This window comes from Corvus cornix, chromosome 1, assembly GCF_000738735.6.
Source record: "Corvus cornix cornix isolate S_Up_H32 chromosome 1, ASM73873v5, whole genome shotgun sequence".
Taxonomy (NCBI): domain Eukaryota; kingdom Metazoa; phylum Chordata; class Aves; order Passeriformes; family Corvidae; genus Corvus; species Corvus cornix.
In genome coordinates, this window is record NC_046332.1 from 676,964 (window position 1) to 682,963 (window position 6,000).

Sequence of the window (6,000 nt, forward strand, 5' to 3'; positions counted from 1 at the left end):
CAGCCTCACCCCACAGAACAGCCTCACCCCACAGAGCATCCCAATCCCATACAGCATCCCAATCCCACAGCACATCCTCACAGAGGTTGCCATAGTGACGGCAGGCACTGCAGAGGGATAGAATAATAGAATCACAGATGGTTTTGGTTGAAAATGACCTTAAAACTCATCCAGTCCCATCCTCTGCCATGGGCAGGGACACCTTCCACTATCCCAGGTGGCTCCAAGCCCCATTCAACCTGGCCTGGGACACTTCCAGGGATCCAGGGGCAGCCACAGCTCCTTTGGGCAACTTGTTCCCTGTTCCTCACAGGGAACAATTCCCTCCCAATATCCCATTTATTCCCTCTGGCAGTGGAAGCCATTCCCTGTGTCCTGTCCCTCCAGCCCTTGTCCCCAGTCCCTCTCCAGCTCTCCTGGAGCCCCTTCAGGCCCTGCAAGGGGCTCTGAGCTCTCCCTGGAGCCTTCTCCTCTCCAGGTGAGCACCCCCAGCTCTCCCAGCCTGGCTCCAGAGCAGAGGGGCTCCAGCCCTGGAGCAGCTCTGTGGCTCCAGCAGCTCCGTGTCCCTTCCTGGCACCCCAGGGCTGGGGCAGCTCTGCAGGAGGGGATAGGAGGCTTTGGGAAGATGGGCAGAGGCTACCCAGGAGGAGTTCAGGGGCACCCAACATGACAGCAAAGTGTTGGAAACTACGTAGAGAAGAGAGTGATCCATCCTAAGAAAGTTTGGCTCACACACAAAAAAACCCTCTGGTCCAGATGTGGGGCTAGATGTGGGGAGATAAACCTTTTGACTGGTCTGTTACAGTAAATTAGTGACTGAAGTCAACAGAAGATGAAGATAAGGAGAAAGTAGGTCACCAGAAGCAAGGATGCTCCTAAGTCCTCTTCTGTCCACATTCCTGGTACAGAGAAGGAGATGAGCCTGGACACTGATAAAGTGAGGAAATGGGATGTAATCCTTCCTTGTTGTACATCTGGCAGCATCTGCAGCAGCGCTGATGCCATCCTGAGCCCAGAAGTCTGATGAGAACCCCGCCCCTGGCACATTTCTCCAGAGCTCAGTGCTTTGCATGCTTTTGCTGCTCTTATCTCCTCCTTTGTGTTTTGTCTTCAAGGAGAGAAGGCCAGAGCCCAGGATAATGGGAGGTCCAGTCCAAAAACTTTGTGTTTCCCCCAAACCCAGGTGAAAGATGGGAGAACTATCCCTCTCTCCAATGTCAGCGCTCCTCCACGATTATTCCCCTGGAGAACAAAATAGTCTCATGGAGAATAAAAGTTATTTCCTTACCAGGAATAACTGCAGCACAGAGGGGTTTGATACTTCCCACGATGTCAGCAGTGAACCCCACAATGGGAGGTGATGATTAGTTCCCAAATGTTTCCCTGTGAAAAGGGTTTGGATCTCTAGCTTCGAGGCACCCCGTGGCAGATGCCAGGCAGCCTGAGCAGCTCCAGAGCAGGGCAATCACGGAAAAAGATTATGGCGATACAGCTTAAAATGCACTGATGAAGATTCGCTGCGTCGGCCTGGAGAACACACTGACCTCGTGGGAGATGACAACTAAGTCCAGTGTATTTGAGGGTTAATCAGCCTCCAGACGAATGTTTAAAGCTGATTATCTTGCTCCAGGAAAGCTAAACCGAGTCCCATCTGCTGGCATGATCGGAGTGTGTGGAGGCCCAGCACAGCATGGCTCTCCCAGGCACTCGGGGGGATTGTAGGGCCTCCCCACGCTCTCTGCCTCCCAGCACAAACATCTCTTTTCACCCGCTGCTAGCAACAAAATTTCCAGTCCTCATGGTCGTGGAAAAAAAGGCCAGAACACAGGCAATTAATCCATGAGTGAAGGAAAGCCAAGGTTTCTACGTTGTCATCCTCACGCATCGTTTCGCCTGATTGAGGCACGGCACGCGCAGAGCAAAGCGAGCGACAGCAAACAGCCCAGGGAGCAAAAGCCAGGGACAGGCCACGCTGCCAGCGATGGATACCAGCCAGGCTGCGAGGAGAAGGGCTGCCAGGCTGCTGGCAGCCGCCAGCTCGTGTGCTGGGAGCCGCCAGGGCCAGCGGGGCCGTGGCAGGGCTCAGCCGGAGGAATGGCTTCCCCCGAGCCAAAGGGAGCGTGAGCACCCGCGCGGGACTGTGGCGCTGTGCAGGCATCGCTCCTCACAGGCCAGGGACGGGCCCTGCTCTGCCTGCCAGGAGGAAACGCAGAGGGCTGGATCACCAACTCCAGTGCCACCCCTGCCACGGGCAGGCACACCTCCCACTAGCCCGGCACACCTCTCACTAGCCCAGGATGCTCATGCAGCCTGGCCTTGGGCACTGCCAGGGATCCAGGGGCAGCTTCAACACGCATATCAAACAAGGAGGCCGTGGAAAAGAAATAGATAAGGACCGATTCTTGCTAGGTGTGTGAGAGCTGTGTGAGAGCTGTTTGAGCTGTTTCAGAGCTGTGTTTGAGCTGTGTGAGAGCTGTTTCTCCCTGCAGCCGCCCGGCCGGGCTGTGCCGAGGAGCCGAGGCCGCCCCGGGCCCGAGGGTCCTTCCCGCGCAGGGAGCACAGAGCAGCCAATGGGAGCGGGGCTGAGCAGGGGCTGGGAAACCCCGTGCCGCCCTCAGCGCCCCTCGCCCGGGGCTGCGGCATGGCGGGGGCGAGGGCTCCAACAGCTTCTCTGGGCAAAGAACTTCCTCCTAACCTCTAATCTAAACCAATTCTCTGTTAGTTTGGGACAGATTTGTCCTGGCACTCCAGGCCCCTGTAAAAAGTCTCTCTGTCTTTCCCTTCAGGTACTGGAAGGCCACAATGAGGTCACCCCAGAGCTTCTCCTCCGGGCTGAACAATCCCAATTCCCTCAGCCTTTCCTCACAGCAGAGGGGCTCCATCCCTCTGATCATCCCAGTGCCTCCTCTGGGCTCTCTCCAGCAGCTCCAGGTCCTTGTGCTGCTGGCCCCAGGGCTGGGGCAGCTCTGCAGGCAGGGTCTCACCTGAGCGGGGCAGAATCCGCCCTTCCCTGCTGCCCACGCTGTGGGATCAGCCTACAAGAAGGGCTAAGGCACACATCAGAATTAGAAATATCTGTTCCATCCCCTTAGCATCCTCAGGGATCTGGTTCCACAGCCCAAATCCTCACGCACGATAAACGGGATCAGTCCCGTGCTCTCACAGCTGCCGGGAGCCTGGGGTGGAACCCACTTGGAGCAGCGTTTCCATGGCATTTTGCACAGTTTATTCCACGTCGTGTACAAACAGCCCGCAGCTCCCATGATATTCCAGGCTGCTTTTCTGCTCCCTGTTCCTGCAGAGAGCTGGGGCTGTGTGGGGTGAACCCAGTGTGCCCCTGCCGCTGGTGGCTGAGCCTCTCAGCGCTGTGCACGCCCTGGCTCTGGGGCACAGCTTTTGGTTTATTATTTATGTCTCCTGAACACCCTGTTTGTTCTCCCGGCTCTCTTGGGCTACCTGATAATGACACGGCAACTCCCAGCTGTCCCTTCTCTCCCAGAGCCAGGGATCGTCGGGAAGGCAGTGGAGAGCTCCAGGCAGGCAGCAAGGACATCCCTGCGAGCTGTCACCGCAGGGCAGGGGTGAGTGCCTTTTTGGGCTGGAATGCCAGGGTTTAAGCAGATCTGGGGTCACTGCAGGAGAAGAGCTTTGTCCTGAAGGAACTCAGGCACTCTGCAGGCAGAGCACAGACACAGAGCACAGGCTGGCAGGTGGTAAGGATGCAACAGGGACCACTGGCATTAGGAAGTGGCTTTTGAAGTTCTGCAACTGTCCTTGGCTCGATGCTTCATGATGTCAGCTTTGGGAAGGCCTGATCCCACACCCTCTGGCACTAGCAACACACTCCTGAGCTTCCTCAGGAGCATAACACTCCAAACATGCTTTTAAAGCAGTTTGTAACGAGCAGCTCAGAGCCACTGGAAAAATCTCTGCGCTGGTCCCAAAGGGAGGGCAGGAGCAGCTCCCCTCACCATTCCCAGTCTCAGCTCTCTGGGTCACTGGCCCCACTGTAGCTGAGAAATGCAGGTGGCGGGAGTTGTCCTAAGGGGCAGCTTGGAGACAAAAATGCACCAGAAGTCCAATTCTGCCCATGAGCACACACCCGAGGCAGCTGCCCCAAGCCAGCCAGCACAGGGGAGTTGGGTTTATCACCCCTTCCCACCCTAACCCCTCTGGAGTAGGCGTTGATGCAGCTTCCCACATCCTCCCTTCCTCTGGGGCACGAGCTTCTTCCAGGGCTGCTGGCGTGAATTCCATTTCTCCTGCTTGCCCTCGGGACACCAGGGAAGCTGCCTTTGGTCACCAGCTCCCTCATTTTCCCCCCTCAGTGTCTGCCCTTTACCAAGGAGAACCCAGACTCAGACCTGGTTATTTTTAATCCTCCCCTCTCAGCATAAGCAGCCCCTGCATGTGCCCTGCAGACACATCCATCGGCAGAAAGGGGATGGGATGGGATGGGATGGGATGGGATGGGATGGGATGGGATGGGATGGGCCCATGTCCTCTGGGGAGAGGACAAGGAATGAGTGCAGATCAGGCTTTTCACCCCAATTAATCCCAAAGTATGGGGCGAGTTGTATGGAAAATGGAAAAAAAATTGTACTGGAAAGGTCTTCTGAATGCTGCATTTCTTCCATTAAAAAAAACCAACAAAACCCTTGAAAAATGACTTCTGTGGGTAAGGCAATAGCAGGGGCTGTGTCCAGCACTGCTCAGCAAAGTGGGAAAAGCTGCAGCAGCAAATATTCCTGCCTCAGGGAAGAGGGATGTGTCAGAGATGGGGTTTGTGCTGAGTATCCTCTGGAGCAGAGCTGCCAGGACCTGATGCTTCCTCTGCCACTGCAGGGATGCATCCATCTTCCCACAAGGGCTGGAGGGCTGACAGACAGGAAATCGAGAGGGGCAGAATAAATATTTTTCATACCTGAACATAATTAATTTGGTTTCCCACATCTTTATCTAAAGCAGTTGGTAGAAGCCTGGGGTGAGAGAGGGGACTTGGATGATAGAAAACAGAGGAAAAGGGCCACAGAGGACTTCAAGCAACTGACCCTAAGCGGGAATTCCTGCAGAGCTTCCAAACGGGTCAGGTTCTTTGGCTGGAGGCACTTTTGTCTCTCTTGTCCCTGCTGCAATGTGGAAGGTGTTTGTCTGGCATCCACCTGCTGCAGTGCAGGGATGCTGGTGCAGCACTTCTCTGGCCTGACGTGGACTGCGAGTCCTTTCCCTTGGCCCCCATTTTTTTCCTTAATGTTTTCTGGAGGGTGAGAAGGTCTGCCCTGAGCCTCCTTTTCTCCAGGCTGAGCCCCTTTCCCAGCTCCCTCAGCAGCTCCTGGGGCTCCAGACCCTTCCCCAGCTCCTTTCCCTTCCCTGGACACGCTCCAGCCCCTCAGTGTCCTTTTTGTCGTGCGGGGCCCGGCACTGGCCCCAGGATTCCCAACATTAACTTTCCCCATGGTGACCCCTCTGTCCCTCAGGCTGCAAAGGAGCATTGGTGATGTGAGCCTGGCTCAGCACTCCTGAGGGGAGAGCAGCTCTTCCCTGGCCAACACCCGCTCCCCCCAGAACCCAGCCTTCCCGTGGAGCACTGACAGCTCTCCTGGAGAAGCAGCTCCCCTCGAACACAGCTTCCCATGGCTCAGCCAGGCTGCGCCGCCCATTCCAAACCAGGATGACCCGAGGCAGCCCGTGCTGGCAGCTCAGCACTCACTGATACTGTTGCTCTCTCACCCTGAGCCGCTATCATTTCACCTTACACATTCCTTATCGAAATGCCTGGCATCAAAGCAGTCCCAGGAACAGGCTCCTGTAATTCCTGCTGCTCCAACAATCTGAGCATTGATCCGCTAAGCCAAGGTCAGCCCAAACTTCCCACACATTCCAACATCCTTTTCCAAGTACCAGACACCGTCTCACCCGTGATCCATTGCTGTGTGCCAGGGAAAAAATCTTAAATAAATTGGCCTCCCAGGAGCCTTGGTTTTTTTTCCTAGTTGCATT